This window comes from Musca autumnalis, unplaced genomic scaffold, assembly GCF_047663935.1.
Source record: "Musca autumnalis isolate F117 unplaced genomic scaffold, ASM4766393v1 scaffold_4, whole genome shotgun sequence".
NCBI lineage: Eukaryota > Metazoa > Arthropoda > Insecta > Diptera > Muscidae > Musca > Musca autumnalis.
Window position 1 is genome coordinate 10,330,626 of NW_027411977.1, and position 16,997 is coordinate 10,347,622.

At 36.0% G+C, this 16,997-nt stretch overlaps 1 protein-coding gene across 3 annotated transcripts in view; it reads left to right on the forward strand.

The window, feature by feature from the left end:
- LOC141402635 (lachesin-like) overlaps positions 1-16,997 on the forward strand; it is a 422,330-nt gene that overhangs the window by 301,750 nt on the left and 103,583 nt on the right. The window lies entirely within an intron of this gene.

Consider the following 16,997-nt stretch of genomic DNA (forward strand, 5'->3'; position numbering starts at 1 on the left):
TTTGCGATTTTAATTATAATGGCGAATATCACAGCTTTGGTTGAAGAGCTTCCCAAAGCAAAGCCTGACTATGAAAGTAGAATACCTTCCTTTACAATGATGCAAAGTAGGTTGGCGTAGGTGGCCAAATAACTGACATATGTACATAGCAATAGTCGGTTATACATCCCATTTTTCAATTATTTTTCGAAATCGCGCAACAGGTCGCAATTTAGATCGGATCATTACGAAATTTTGGGGGTTAGTGGGGGTCCTACAGAGGAAGAAGCCTATTGATTTTGATGATTGTCGGATAATATTCAGGCGTCGAAATGGGCAAAAACTTATTTGGAAAAAAGGCCAACGTTTTGTTTCAAAGCCAATTTCTCTGTTTCTTTAAGAGGTATGTCGAAAGCAAGACCTGGCAAGGAAAGTAGAAAATATCACCTTTACAACGATGTAAAGTAGGTTGTCGTAGGTGATCAAGCAGCAGCGATATCGCAATAGTCGGCAATGCATTCCATTTTCCAATTTTTTTTTTGGAATCACGCTACAGGTCGCAATATTGATCGGATTGTCACGAATTGGTGACAGTCGGATAATATGCAGGAGTCGGAATAAGCAAAAAGCTTATGTGGAGAAAAGTCAACGATTTTTTTCTTATGCGAATATCTTCGCTTCTGGCAGGAGTATTCGAAAAGGAAGAAGAAAAAATCTCCTTTATATTGATGCAAATTATATTGGCGTAAGTGGGCAAACAACCGAGATATCGCAAAAGTCAGTAATATATCCAATTTTTCCATTTTTTGTGGTCACGCTACAGGTTGGAATTTGATCGGATAGTCACGAAGTTTTGGTGGTAGATGGGGGCCCCACAGAGGAAGAAGTCTATTGATTGTGGTGATAGTCGGATAATATTTAGGGGTCGGAATGGGGAAAAACTCATGTGGGGTATTCCAACGGCAAAGCCTGTCAATAGAAGAAGAAAATATTACTTTTAAATTGGTGTAATGTAGGTTGGCGAAGGTGGCCAAACAAGTGAGATACGACAATTCATCCAATTCTTCCATTTTTTGCAATTACGGTACAGGTCGCAATTTTGATCGGATGGTCACGAAATTTCGGTTGCTTATGGGGGTCACCATGGTGCAATGGTATGCACACCCGCCTTGAACACATAGGGTCGTGGGATCGATTCCCCGGCCAGGCAACATCAAAACACTTTTCAACGGTGGCAAAATACTCCTCAGTAATGTTGGCGACATTTCCTGAGTATTTCAGCCATGTAAAACTTCTCTACAAAGGTGGTGTCTTAGACACGCCGTTCGGACTCGGTGATAAACTGTAGGTCCCATATCATTGAGCTAATATGAATCGAGGTGCACTCATTGATATGAGAGAAGTCTGCCTTCTCCCTTGTGGGATGTTTGTGGAACAATTATATATGATGATCCCAGAGAGAAAGAGGCACATTATGTTTAGTTCGAAAATGAGCTATATCGCTCCACGTTTTGGTGTATCCCCCATATAACGGTAGCATCCGATTCCAGCAATTTTGATGTTTTTATATAAATTTTAAGAACAAGCTATAATTTTGCTATTAGGGTTCCTAGCGGTCCTGTAACTATACCACCCGATTCCAGGCATTTAGACTTTCTAAGCTCCATCTTCTGGCCAAATTAGCAATTGTTTGGCATTTAGAGTTCCTAATGATCAGGAAAATTCTCCAACAAATATGCCTTCTTGTAACGGTACCACCCGATTTCGGTTTGACGTAGGCCCACATTTATGTTCAGCGTCCCTATGACTGTACTGCTACACGCAGAGAAAAAAATATGTTTGATCCAACAATATTCCAAGAGCAAAATATGTATTGTTAACATATTGTTGGATTCCTCATGTAGTATTGTAAATCCAAAAATAATTTGTGTCAACTGAACAATATTTCTCTCTTTTCTTCGAAAATTTGTTTCTCTTCTCTCGCTAGGCGATGCCGTGTTGAAAAAACAATTTTGGTGAGTTGTGGTGTGTTTGTATGACATGCAGGCAGCCCCTGCCAGCAATTGGAAGTGAGTTTCGCACTCCCTCGCCTAAGAGGTCACTCCGGAGACACGCCAAGGAAGAACGTTGGTGAATTACAAAAACAATTTCTATAGCCTTATTGTGATTACGTTTTATCGCGTATGCCGACACTTCTGAGTGACTTCCAAGGCGATTGTTTACATTTATTTAATGATTCAACACATTTGAACAAATATAGAACATTTTCTTTATGATGATTATATGAGACGGTAATGCAGTGGTAAGCACACTTTGCACTTTGAAGGTCCGGGTTCGCTTCCTAAGGCACCAAAACATGACATTTTTAAAATGACAAAATTAATGTAGGCGGAAATTGCAAAGAATAATTTCTCTAAAAGAGATGAGAAATAAAAAATATAAATAAAAAAAATTAATAAAAATAAAGAAATTAAAAAATAAAAATGAAAAAAATAAATAGAAAAAATTAAAAAATATTTTTTTTGTTGGCGTTTTTTATTGTTGAACTGCAGAATTTTACATCTTTGTGTTTATTTCAGCTTGAGTCCATATTTTTTTAGGGCCATATAGCAAATTTCTCATTTTGTTTAATTTGCTGGATGGGCTTATTGACCTGTTTATCGATACAGAGTCGGCGGAAAAGGGAACTGATGAAGTTGTTTGGTGACAACTGAAACTATAGTATTCCCTACCCTCCGCCCGCAACTAATCAATTTCATATCCACAGTAAAACATTTTGTTGTTATTCAAATACTTGAATACAACAAAATATGGACTCAAGCTGAAATAAACACAAAGAAATATTTTTTTTAACTATCGCGGAAATGATCTTCTAGAAGTGTCGCTGGAGTGACTTCCAAGACGGCACGCCGGCGTGGTTCATTTCTTCACAACGGAGGTCACTTCAGGGTGACTTCTGCGACTATCGCCGCGACTGTTTTCATCGCCCTGGGCGACACGCCTAAGTCACTTCCGCGATAGTTTTTGCTTGCAGGGGCATTACCTTTGTTTTTGTGTGTATGTACCTGTGAGACTCTTGTTTTTATTTGTTTATGTTTTGTTTCATTCTTCTTTCCTTTTCATGTTTGTTATGGTGTTTAATTATTCCTTATGTTGTGGTGGGTTCTTGTGGCTTTTTGTTTGTCTTTGTTGTCAGCCAATGCAGCAAACCATGTATTGTGTTCATCAATGATTGCAATATTATACGCGACATTTATATCCAAGTTATGCGAAAAGTGTATATGAGAAGTATATGCACTCAAATCAAAAATTTCTGGGCTGGTTTTCTGTATTGACAATACTTTTTGTAAACAAAATTAGATTATGATAGTTCCTACAATCGGTATTGTTAACGATTTTAACAATATTGCGGAAATTCGAAAGTTGTTTTTGTTTTCTATGTTTGGAACAAAAGATGGTATTTTTGGATTTGGATTACAATGTTTGAACAAAACAAATACATTTTTGGAACCAAAACATATATTTTTGTTCCAACAAAAGCGAAAAATATTTTTTCTCTGCGTGTAGATTTCGGGTATTTGGAATTTATTATGGTTTTATTGTTGGAGGAGGTAATAAAACATAGGCAATTCTATATGGTGTAGATTTTGCGAGTACCTAACTTTAGTTTTCTTCTTTGCTGTCTCTTGTCAAAGTTGCCATCGTTCGTCTTGCTTATTAACTGCAGATACGGAGATGCCACATTATCATCTACATTTTTGGTCTAAATTGGCTGTTATTTTGCTTTTAGAATTCCCAGGGGTAAACGAACCTCTCTATTAAATATTATAGACAAATTGTCTGCAATTTAGCATTAAGGGTTCGTAGGGGACAAAAAATGTCTCTGGGGTTCCCAGTGGTCAAAAAACTTCTTCACCTAAAGTTGTGGACATTAACTATTCCATACTAGTCCAGAATATTTCATGGTTAAGGGTAAAAAAGTTCGTCCCGGTTTATCTTAACGCTTGTATTTCTTCTGGGTATTTTGGCAGGGAAGTGTACATACAATACCATATTCCGCGATATCGTCGACGTCGCTGCTACTCGATACCAACAGAACATGCATATTTTTGAAAAGTGTAAGATCATTGGCACTCAAGGTACCTATTATGATGGTACATGTTTTTTGAGTTTCAAGTCGACACTTCTTGAGAAAATGACCCGAAAGCTGTAAAAAATCCCTGCGGCCAGCACGTGTAGTGGCTGGTGCGCACGACAACTCTCCAACCGAATACTGCTTTGGTACACACTTTACAAATCGTAATATTTCTTCGAATATGGTGCTTATAGGTGCATTTCTTCCGGTACCTCCCCCATAAAAGTTTGAAAATATTCCTTAAATGGGTAAATATCTCATAAACCGAGTTGCTCCTAATTTTGGATCTCGAAAATTTGTGTCCAAACTTAGTTTATTTTCAGAAGTGGGACCTATGTTCAACACTTTTGTTTAAGGGCGGTTAAGGTCATGTTTATATTATCGCTTTTTAACATTCTTTATGAGGATTTATTTGAAATATAAGCAATGGAATTGACATTTGAAACCTAATGGGTTTTTTAAATCCGGTTATATATAAACGTACTATAAGGGACTGTTCGAGGATCCTTTGGACATTTTTAACGAAGGTACTACTAGTGTCCCTGTTTACAGCGATAATATATTTTTGTGGGTAAGTCCATGTTTCCTGATATGACTGGTGGACGCGATATCTCAATTTTAATTTTCAAATTATTTTCATAAATGGGAACCTAGCCTATAGGGCCAAGAGCGGTTCCAAAAGCTACAAAACATACACTACTCCATCTATCGAGCGGAATGACTCCCACAATAAGAACCACTTCCAAAATGGACTATGTCGGTCCATTCCTTTAGGTACCTCCCCTGCAAAACTTTTGAGCTTTAATCCAAATCCAAATTTTTGTCGGAAAGTTCATACGCCCAAAAATTCTGAAAACCCCCAAAATACATAAGTTTTTTCGGGAAAAAAGTGTTTCAAAATCACACAGGCTGAGGGTACATCGCTGTCGACAAAGCCGGCTGATACTTTTTTACTTATTTTCGTAGACGAAGTCCATAATGTAATACAATTTTATGGATTTTTAAATGTTTGCCTTTGGTGTACCAATAGGAAAGTTTCGATCAACTTATTGTGTGATTTTCAAAAAAATTAAATTCTTCAATATCACTGTAGAAATTCCAAATCACGTTATTCCAGCTGATGTTGAATATTGCTGTTGTCGTCATTGTCCCTTCTGCAGATCTGTGTATTTTTTCTTAACATCATCTCTATATATATTTATACGTCTGTATGAATGTGACGTGCAAACGATGTTCAACTCTCGTATGCAAATAACAGTTATGCATGTGTCATCTACAATATGTACGTTTTCGTTACTGGATATTGTTATGTTTTTTTTTCTTCCTTCGTTTTTAGCTACTCATAGCTGCTGCTGCTGCTGAACGAATGTCTTTCGTGTTATGCATATTTTACGTATGAGCAAAGCAAAGCACTCTCTCTCACACACATACACACGTACGTTTTGTGTGGCATTAGAGAAAGAAGTATTTGACTATATTTTTAAACACAATCTATGAGATTTTTTAAAGGAGCATTTACAACGTGCTTCCCTGGGACACACCATAAAACATCATTGTTTCGTTCTGTAATGAAGAATTCTTTTGCATAGATAGACCTCCCTCCGCACACATTTGACTATTTAGAGTCTCATTTGGTCGGTTAGAACTTTTCCTTCCTTTCTGATTTTGGCAATTTTCAGGAACTCAAATCTGTAGCTCTTTTGAAATTTAGAAAGTTGTCGTTTAAAACATCTGTAGCAACATTCTGGGATGTTGTGTACGGATTACATGTGAAGCAAGCCAAATGATTTATCTAGTGATTGTGTGGTGGCAGTGGTAGTGGTTTATACTCCATACAACATTGTCTAGGGCCATAGTGTTTGTCAATGTGGTATTGTGATGTTTGGTCATTAGGATATCCTGGGGAATGGTTCTATCTATTCTGTCGCATTTTACGACACAGTTTCAAATGTAAAGAAGAAAACAAGAAACGAACGACATAAAAGTGGAAAACAAAATTGCTGAGGTCGTTTATGATACAGGCTGATTGTAAAGGTGCACTACCTCACAACCGCTTTTCAATGGCCATTTACCTTTTGCCCCCACCCAAAAGCAAAACATTGTTTGCTGATGATGCAGCAAAATGTAACAAACCACCATAGCTATGTCGGGTAAATGGAAAATGAATAGCCATCTCCTCCTAACCTCTTTATGAGAATTTGAGGATTCCATTTGTGGCAATTTTATTTTTGTGTAGCATTCATTAGAAATTTTGCATGTACATTCATCCATTTACATTTAACACACATATTTGTTTGAAATTCCAGGAGTTTTGTCTCAAGAGCACATCTGTTTCAAACAGCAACAACAACAACAAGAATATTTCATATATTCTGTGGTCTAAAATGTGACTAAATTCAATCAAATATATGTGTGTATGCATGTTTTTCTATGTGGTGGTAGATATTTAGTTAATATTTGTGTGGTATACAATAGGTGTCACTTCAAGGTATTTACTTCGGTTGGTAAAATGTAGCGGGTAAAACCATATTTGGGGAAAATAGGAAACTTTTTATTCCTAAGCGAATATTCCACCATATGTTAAAGGTATTTCAAAAGAAAAACCTGATATTGCACATAGAAAATCATACCTTTTTTAATGCTTCGAAGTAGGAATCCATCCTACTAAATTGGTTTTTCCGTTAGTATTGTATCGAAATAATAATTTGTGACTCCATAAAGTATATATGTATTTATATTCTTGATCATCGTAAAATTTTGAGTCGCCCGTCCTTTTGCCTGTGATAATCAGTCTAGCATCCAAGGCAAGTATAGTTCAAAGATGGGCTATATAACCCCGGTTTGGTATAGCCCCCATATACCGTTAATGTACGTATTTAATATGACCCCAAGCCAAAATAAATCCAAAGAAAATTATAATTTTAAGCTACGTTTGGTGACCGAATTAGATGCAAAATTGGATACTACGGTTCCCAATGGGCAAAAATTTCTTCACCAAAAATTGTGGACGTACCTATCCCCACGTTTTCGGATAGGTATTTTGATTTAAATTTGAGGTATTTTGATACTTTTATCGACGATTTCGGCCTATTGTATGCCATTTCGCATTTATTGTATGCCATTTCGCATTGTCAATCTTGGTCCAAAGAATAGCCTCTGTATAAAGTAACCCCCGATTTCGTGTATTTTAAAGTTTCTATCCAAATTTTCGGTCTAAAATGGTTGTTATTTGGCATTAAGTGGACGGAAAACTTGAGCAAAAAAAATTGTCCCCGTTTTAGGAAAGCCCGGGGACTGTACGATAAATGTCTGACCTAGGCAACAATGCGTGTTGCCAGGCGCTATTAAAAAGTTTGACATTATTTATTTCATTTCATTAAACAGTTTGTCATACGACCATGTGTTGTGCTTTTTAAACTGACTTGAAAATATCACTTTGCATAAAAATGGTATTTACTTGTAAACATTTTCGTCGGATCTTTTTTCACTACTTTCGACGTGAATAATCACGGCAAGAGTGCATCGATCAGATTAAATCTTTGTTATCGATAAAGGACCGTCCTATAGCACTTGAAAAACCATTTTAATGAATTCAATCTTGGCCGACACTCGCTAAAAAACGAAAGTAATGAGAGTCAAAACACAGGCGTTGTGCCAGCAAAAATTAAGCAGTGCCGCGATTTTACAATCGCTAAATAGCGCTCTCGTCGATTGGTGCAATAAAATTTTGAATAAATATACGGTTCAAACGTCGCGACGTTAAAAGACCGTCACAGACGGCGAATCTTGGATCTGTGCGTATGAGTCCGAAACAAAACACCGCACGATGGGGCCAATAGCAGGTTTTCGAGGCAAAAAGTCAATTTTTGAAGTGAACAATTTGAAAAAAATAATAACGGATTTCGATTGACAACACTCTGAATCACTAAAAATAAAAAAATAAATCAATCTGGTAACATCACAGAGCGACGTACTGATCTGGCAATGGTGACATATTTTCTTATGCATCATTTTCCGACATTCATTATAAATAAGTAGTGAAAGCATTTTAGGCGCCAAAAAGAACATTTTAACATTTTCATATTTTTTAAACATGGAAAGCTCTTCAATTAATGTGTACTATCATTTTGTGAAAAAATTAGCTGCGCCTATCTGCGCCTTTTCATAAAAATCTGATTTTAGATATAGTAATACTTAAAAATATGGACATTTTTATGTTTTGGTTGGCGAATAATCGGAAACCCATTAATGTTACCAATTGGATTTCGGAAAAATTTAATAGACGTATATAATAATAATAATATATAATTTCAAATATATCGCAAGCTTTGGCATTTGTGGCGGAATTTTAGCGGATTTTTACTAAATTTGGAACCTTTTTTTATTAACTTATAACAAACCACAGACAAAACCATGAAATTTGAACATATGTATGTAGGGGAGCTATTTCTATATCTGAAACGACTTCAATATAACTTGACAAACTTATTTGTAGTCCGAATTCCGTAATATTTTCCAAATTTTATTATAATTTGATGGAATTTGCATGCTTGGTCAATCATTTTCCTGAAATCGGGCGAACATATATATGGGAGCTATATCCAATTTTGAACCGATTTCAATATGATTTGCCAAAAATGTTTCTAGACCAAAATCCGTCACACATTTCAAATTTCATCAAGATTGGACATGCATAGCGGGATTGGTGCACCAAATACCTAAAATCGGGCGAAAATATATATGGGAGCAATATCAAAATCTAAACCGATTTCAATATAACTTGGCAAACTTATTTGTAGTCCTAATTCCGTGGTATTTTCCAAATCGCATAAAAATTGGGCTGAATTTGCGTGTTTGGTCCATCAATTGCTTGAAATCGGGCGAACATATATACGGCAGCTATATGTATATATGAACCGATATGAACCAAATTTGGCATATTAGTTTCTAAGCCCATTATAAACATCTGTACAAAATTTGGAAGGTCTATCTTGCCCCAGTGATTTGTTGCCTCGAAAACCTGTCATTGGCCCCATCGTGCACCGTATGGTTCTTCGGGGCGGACCAAATCCAACGAAAGTTGTTGATGGAAGAAGCACTTCGAAGCAAATGGTCTTCGGTAAAACTGGCCATGTGTCGACTAAACTGCGATGGGCCATCCCCCATACAGCCCATACATGGCACCCATTGACTTCATTTGATTTGAGATATACCCTCAATCTGTGTGAATTGAAACGTCCATCTATTGACAATATCGAATCTACGGATTACGGAGTTTGTAGCACTTTTTGAAATTTTCCGACAAAAAATATATTTGATTTGAAGCTCAAATGTGTTGCAGAAGATGTACTTGAGGGAATGGACGGACATAGTCAGTCCATTTTGGAAATGTATCTTATTTTGGGATTCATTCCTTTTGATAGATTTTGTGCCGACCAGTCATTTCCGTTGGTCAACGTATAACTCAGAGGTGTTGGGACACGATGTCAGGAAGCATGGACTTGCCCACGATAAACATAAAATCGCTTAAACAGGACCACAATGAAAAGCATCGGTATAATTTTTCAAAGGTTCGTCGAACAGATCCCAAAGTGCGCTTTAACAAAAATGCTGAATTTTGTGGGGGAGGGACCCTAAGGATAAGACCGCTTTATGAAGTAAAACTACATTTGGACAAAATATTAAGAGATGCAAGGTGTGGACGGTTGCTCCGTTCAGCAGGTATAGCGCGTACTATTTTAGTGATTTTTTTTAACTTTTGGGGGTGGGGGAGTTGTGGAACGTGCGCACCCACAGTGCTTGGACTAAATACTACGAAACCCAAATTTTGGACGGAATCGGCTGATCCTTTCGAGAGTTATCGTACGCATAGTGTAATAGGGATTTTTGCAGCTTTCGGTCTATTTTCTCAGGAAGTATGGACTTGCCACTGAAAAAAACTTGGACCGTCGTCATGGGGGCAGCGAATACAAGTTTTTACAACAAAGATAAAAGCGATCCAAGCCTGTTCGATGTCTCGTAGAAATATTACGATGTGCAAAGTACGGACCGAATCCGTTACGAACTTATGTGGCAGAGGTTTCTGAATGAATGGACCGATATGGTCCACCTTCGAACTTAAACTAAGTTCAGACAGAATATTACGACGGTCAAATTTTAGGCTGAATCGGCAGATCCGTTCGAGAGTTATCGTGCGCTCCAACCTTTACACATTCTGCAATTGGGTATTTTTACAACTTTCTGGTTATTTTCTCAGGAAGTATGGACTTGCCCCTGAAAAACTTCTACCTTCGTAATGGGGGCAGCGAACACAATTTGCGCGCAAATTTTCCGAACATTTTTGAACTTTTGTGGGGGAGGACCTGAAGAAGTGGACCGATATGACCTATCTTCGAACTTAAACTAAGTTTGGACAAAATATTACAAAAGCCAAAATTTGCACCAAAAATGCTCATCAGTTTGAGAGTTATCGTGCGCACCAGCCAGACGGACAGACGGACTGACATTTGCTAAATTGACTCAAACTTGTTTGGACGAAATCCGTGTCCAAATTTACTTGGGGTCTAAAACCGCCATTTCGACTATCATTTTCTATCAAATTTACGTATTAAGATGGTTTTCTGAATTTTGTGGCCTTTTTTGCATGTATGATCTTCCCGACAAAATAAAGGATTTGAATTAAAAAATAAAATTGCTGCGAGGAGGTACAATTTTGGAAGTGGAATTTATTTTGGGAGTCATTCCTTTCCGATGAATATCACGCCCACCAGTCCAAAGGATCTTCCAATAGATCCTGTTCCAGAACGGCATTTATTAAGTGTTTACATTTTATTTATTTTTTATTGACGTTGCCGCCAAGTGTTTTTATTGTGTTTGCGATCGATTCTATTGATATCGATCGTCATTGTGATTTATCATGTTTTCTGTTTGTGATGTTGATAGTTATCGCAGTTTCCTCCATTCTCTCTCTTTGACAATATCCGATTAAGGCATTTGATATTTGCAATGCCATTATTCTTCGTATTTGTCTTTTTGCAGTCAAAGGAGAAGGTGAAAAACTGCGGTAAGTATCAGCAATGATATTTGTTATTGCAATCTGTACTAATGACTTTGTATTTTTAGAAATAAACGCGATCTACTGTATAACATGTTTTATGCAGTAAATATAAACAAAATTGTTTAGCGTTCAACGCAAGCCATCCTTCTTTGACGTTTAATCCATAACAGATCCTAAAGTGCATTTAATAGAAATTTTGAACTTTTGTGTGGGGGAGGTACCCTAAGGAGAAACCTGATATGGACCATTTTCGAAGGTTAACTAATTTTGAACTAAATATTACGACTATGAAATTTTGGACCGAATCGGTTGATCCGTTCGAAAGTTATCCTGGAGCTCACGATAACTACACACGGTGACATAACGGTTTTACAGCTTTCGGACAATTTTCTAAGCAAGTATGGACTTCCCTGAAAAAAAAACTTGTACTGTCGTAATAGGGACAGAGAATACAAGTTGTTACAACAGAAATCAAAGATGTTCCAGAGGAGGTCTTAAACTACATTCTTTCGAAATTCTGTGTGGTAGGTACTCCAAGGAGTGTACCGATAGAGCCAATTTTAAAACATCATCTATGTCTGATAGAAATTTTTCGATGTGCAAAGTTTGGACCAAATCGATTGCTCCCTTCTAGAGTTATCGTTCACATCATTTCGAAGACAAATTTTGAAATTTTGTGAAGGAGGTACCCGAAGGAGTGGGCCGATCTGGCCCATTTTCGGACTAAGTTTGGGCAACATATTATATAATTGTTTCACAAACATCCCATACGGACAAGGTGTATGTAATCCGTTCGAGAGTTATCGTGCGCACCAGCCAGACAGCCGGACGGAAATGGCTAAATCGACTGCAAATTGTATGAAACGAAATTCGTTCAAACATACTTGGGGTCTAAAACAATTATTTCGATGGGGTACATTTTTGGCCGTATCAAAGTGTGTATACGCTCGTTAGCCTAAAAGATGTGGGTATAAAAATAAAACTATTTGTGATCGTAAATATTCCCGTTTTCATTGTTAGGCCCTGGGAAGTACAAAGTACACTAAGAAACTTTCAGCTAACTACAGTTGTGCAAAACGCAGGGACAATATTTTTATAAACAATTAAGCTATTACTTTCTTCTGCAAAATCCATTATAGTATTTTTCAATACGTATTAGTTTCCTGATATTTTGATGAGTTACCAGAGTTACCAGATGTTGTATAAAAAAAATTTGACATTAATTTTTCTGCCAATGGCCGGAACCTCTGTGCAGTGCTTCTTCGCCTTATATTGGAATAAAACCTCTATATAACGGTACCTCTCAATTTTAGTCAGACAACTTCAGCACAACGAACTATGGGCAGCATATTAGATGATGGAGTGCAAACAAGATATATATTTGTTCGACTTACCCCAAGCTGATAATACTTCACCGGCATGTTCTTTTTAATGCTACCCACTGTATTGTTGTTCACAAATAATATTTTGAAATATTGGCGTAAACACATTTCTTATGTCACTAAGGTATTTCCTTTGGGTAGCCAACTAAACCAATGCAGAATTTCTAATTGCTGGACATGATGTGGTTGCCAAATGTTGTTTATGATTATGCTAAACTTATTTTTGGCAAATTTTTAAATAGCATTTTGTGGCTCATTAAACTTTTGACATTCTACCAAAAGGAGTGGTTTTTGTGCTTATCAAATATTGTCAAACTTTTGCAGAGTTAAATCAAAACTGAAATGGAAATGGAATTCATTTTTCGATGGTTTTGTGTGACATTTTGGTAGATTATTGGAATTAATTAGTACAAGGAAAATGGAACACAAGTCAATTTTGTTGTGGTCGATACTAATGATTTTGGAATTTGTAGATGATTTGCTGTCAGGACATTCATCATCTTAATACAGCAATTTTATTTCCTTGAAATAATGTAAATTAAAATATTTTATTGTAAATAGATTGGAAGAAAATTTGTGTGGTAAAATATATAAATTAAAATTATGAAAAGTTGCCTTGCCTTGGCAGCAAAGAGGTAATGGCAATAAATTACATTCACATTATAGCAGAATAGGAAGAAACAACAAAAAATACACCTTAACCTGATGCTTCGAAATGCTTCTGTTGCCTGAAAATTCAATTAAGGTCGAAAGCCATAATTTACCAGTGCATTAAGTTCCTCCGCTCCCCATCCCACTCCACTCCATTCCTTCCATTGTAATTGTATGTTTTGGTTACATGGCGTTAGGCCCAAGTGCACAACGAACAAAAGGATGCCCAAAAGGTAAAAGTTCGCGAGCAAGGTAGTCAAGGTAAACTTTAAAAATTGCTTCGGAATACATTAGCATTATAAAGGTTGACCATGGAAGATGGTGCGATCAAAACAGACATACATACATACTTACTTACTTGCACGTAACAAGTGTACCCATGAATATTATATTATTCACATTAAAAATATAAAATAAAGTGATGCAGGTTTTGTTTTAAATTCTCTATTTAATGCAAACTCTTAAACGATTTATTAGTAACACAGGGGTAAACATGTCTGCTCATGCCGTCAACAATGAATGTTAAATTTTCTGCTGGACTTAAAAATATATTTAGCAGTCTTTATTGCAAAACAAAATATATATCACCAATATTTTTGAAAATTTAACATAGCTGAAGTCAAGGTGTATCCTTTCAGAACACGCGACGTGTGATTATATATTACACAAATTAAATATTTTTTTGATAAAATTAAAGGTTTTTGGACTTGGCAAAATTATTGGCCTTAAAAGATAAAATGGGTTGAATACAACGTGTCGTTTTTTGTTTTCTCTCGATTTGTGAGTAATCTAAATGAATTAAATGATTCTGACATTTTGAAGTCAGATTTACAGTGTTTTTGACACTTTCTTCTAATTGCGTTCTGCAAACATGTTTTACAAAAAATCTTTTACAGATTTTTACTTGTGATTCTGAGTTATTTGAAACGTATATTGTGTATATAGTTTGCACAGTTTCACAGAAATCTTCATCCAAATGGGGAAATTTTGTGCGAACATTTTTCTAAAAATCATATTTTTGGTCTAATATTTTCAATTGTCATTCGATTACATATTACTCCATTGCACATTTTAGTTTTTACGTTCCGGATCCAATAAACCAATTCCCATGAAAAAACCATCTGCTAAACTCGAATTACGAGAAATTCCAAAGTAGGAAAATCACATAAAATTGTTATTAAAATCATCGCGTTTTCTGCGGGCCATTTCCACAGCAATGAAAAAACTGATACAGTATTTGCGTTTTTGCATAAACAGAGATTTAAAACAATCAGTGGTAAGGGACCTACATTCACTTTATCCCATAAAATAATGTGTGATGCTACATGCACTCTTCTTCATTGACAGACTTGGAATAGGTATAAATCGATGTAGAATTTCATGGTAGACACCGAAGTCGGATGCGGACAAAATTGTATGAAGTCTGCGCAAATTAGCGATGTTGTATAGCTTTTTGAACACTAAGATACAGCCGATGTTACATCTTTGCCTCCAAATAAAATTTCGAAATATATATACAAATTAACAGATATTGTCTTGCTGTACATGAAAATCACATGCGGACAAAATGATTTCGATAATTACGCGATTTGCACGTATTTTAAAATGCATATAAATTAAACTGGCTTATTTTACCACTATTTCCATTTCCGAAGACTTGAGATACATTTTCAGCAACCCAATTATCTTCGTCAGGGGAAAGCTTTAATATGAATATCTATAAAGCAAAATCCGTCTATTTTATTGGGAGATTTAAGCAAAAAGAAGGAAGTATTCCTATAGATTTTTCCAATATTTTCAACTACATAATGCATTTGAAAAAATATTTTTTCAAACAAAAAAATATTTTTGACCTAATACCAATCTGAATGATTTTAGTCTCATTTGATTCAGATCCACAACAAATTTTTATGCAATTTTATGACCGATAAATGGAATAATTTATCAAATATTTCGACACCTCCAAATAATAGTATGCTAAAAAGTGAGTTTTGCAGGAGAAGCTCTCAAAGTTTCGAAATTTTTTTGAACTTCAGTACTATGCTAAGTCAATATTTGTTTATAACTTCTGTTCGGATTGACCGATCATTACCAAAATTAGACAGAATTTAAGTTAAAAGACGTTCGACACCTCCAAATAATAGTTTGCTAATTCTGAAAAGCGAGTTTTGCAGGACAAGCTCTAAAAGTTTGGAAATTTCTTTGACCTTCAGTACTATGCTAAGTAAATATTTTTCATAACTTCTGTTCGGATTGTCCGATCATTACCAAAATTTGACAGAATTTAAGTTAAAGGGCGTTAAATATAAAAATGTAAAGACCTTGAAAACATGCTAAGTCGACTTAGCATACTATTGTTTGGAGGCGTCGATATGTACATTCCGCGAATTTTGAGTAACATTTTACATGTATTATGCAATCTACTCGCTGAAGTCAATTCAAGATAACTTTTTAGTAACAATTGAGCTCATTAGAATATTCAAACGTTGCCACGCCACTCTTCCCCGCCCGTGCCGGCCGAGGGGGCCACCTCCCCATAACGTAGGGAGAGCGTACACCCCATAATGCGGATTATGGAGGGTTAGTAGGGTAGGGAAATTCGGGCTACAGTTAGACATCAGCCGGATTTACATAAAATAGTACTTAAGAAGTTAATAAAACAGATTATGCAATAAGGACAATACAACAAATATCTGGCATCAACATGATTCTAAAGCTGTAGACGTAGAATAGAAGACTTTATTATAGGTAAAGGGTCTGTCAAGTTAATAAGTGCATAGAAATTATTATAAATTTCACATAAAGATCTAAACGGATTGCTTAGTTCATAGTTAGATCTTGCTAATGGAGGACTGAGCGGTATGTAATTCCGAGTAAACCGCGAGGGCACATTAAATTTTATTTCGCCAATTAAAAATTTTGAATCAATCTGACCACTTAAAAGTTTTATTAAAAATGTTGCTCTAAGCATTAGACGTCTCCATGCTAAACTCAGGAGATCAATAAGTTGTAATCGATGTTCATAGGGGGGAAGTGCTTCCAATGTACTCCAAGGCAAACCTCTAAGAGCAAAAAGGAGAAATTGTGTTTGGACAGATTCTATCTTATTGTAATAAAATTTGTACAATGGGCTCCATAATACGCAACCATATTCTAATGTACCAAACTGACAAACAAACGTTTAGTTACATACGGGTAATCAAATTCCTTGAACCAACGTTTTATGAACCCTAAGAGCGATTTCGCTTTATTGTCACAGGATGAACAAGATCCAAGATCATCAAATGAATCAACATCATCAAGCTTGTGAGAACCGATAAAGTATTCAAAATAAAGAGGTCGACTTCTAAAGAGCGATAATAAAAGTCGGTGTAAATTACATCTGTTTGATGTTTTAGAGAAAATACATTGTGAACATGACAAGTAAGTTCCAATAAGTTCGTTAAAGTTGATCTCCCTTTTATAAATCCATGTTGATATCGAGAAATAATTGGTGAAACAAATTGAATTATTCTACGTGATACCAAAAGTTCAAAAAGTTTTGGGATTACACTAAGTTTTGCAATGCCCCTATAATTTTCAACGACAGTCCTACTGCCAGATTTATGTAAGTGGATAATAAAACTAGATTTCCAGAGCACAGGAAAGTATCCTAAAGACAAGGAATCATTGAAAATGCTAGTGAGAGGCTTGTACAGTTCATAAGCACATTTCCTCAGAATGTTGGCCGGTACACCATCAGGACCTGGAGAGCTACAATATTTTAATGAAATTAAACCATTGAACACTTCAT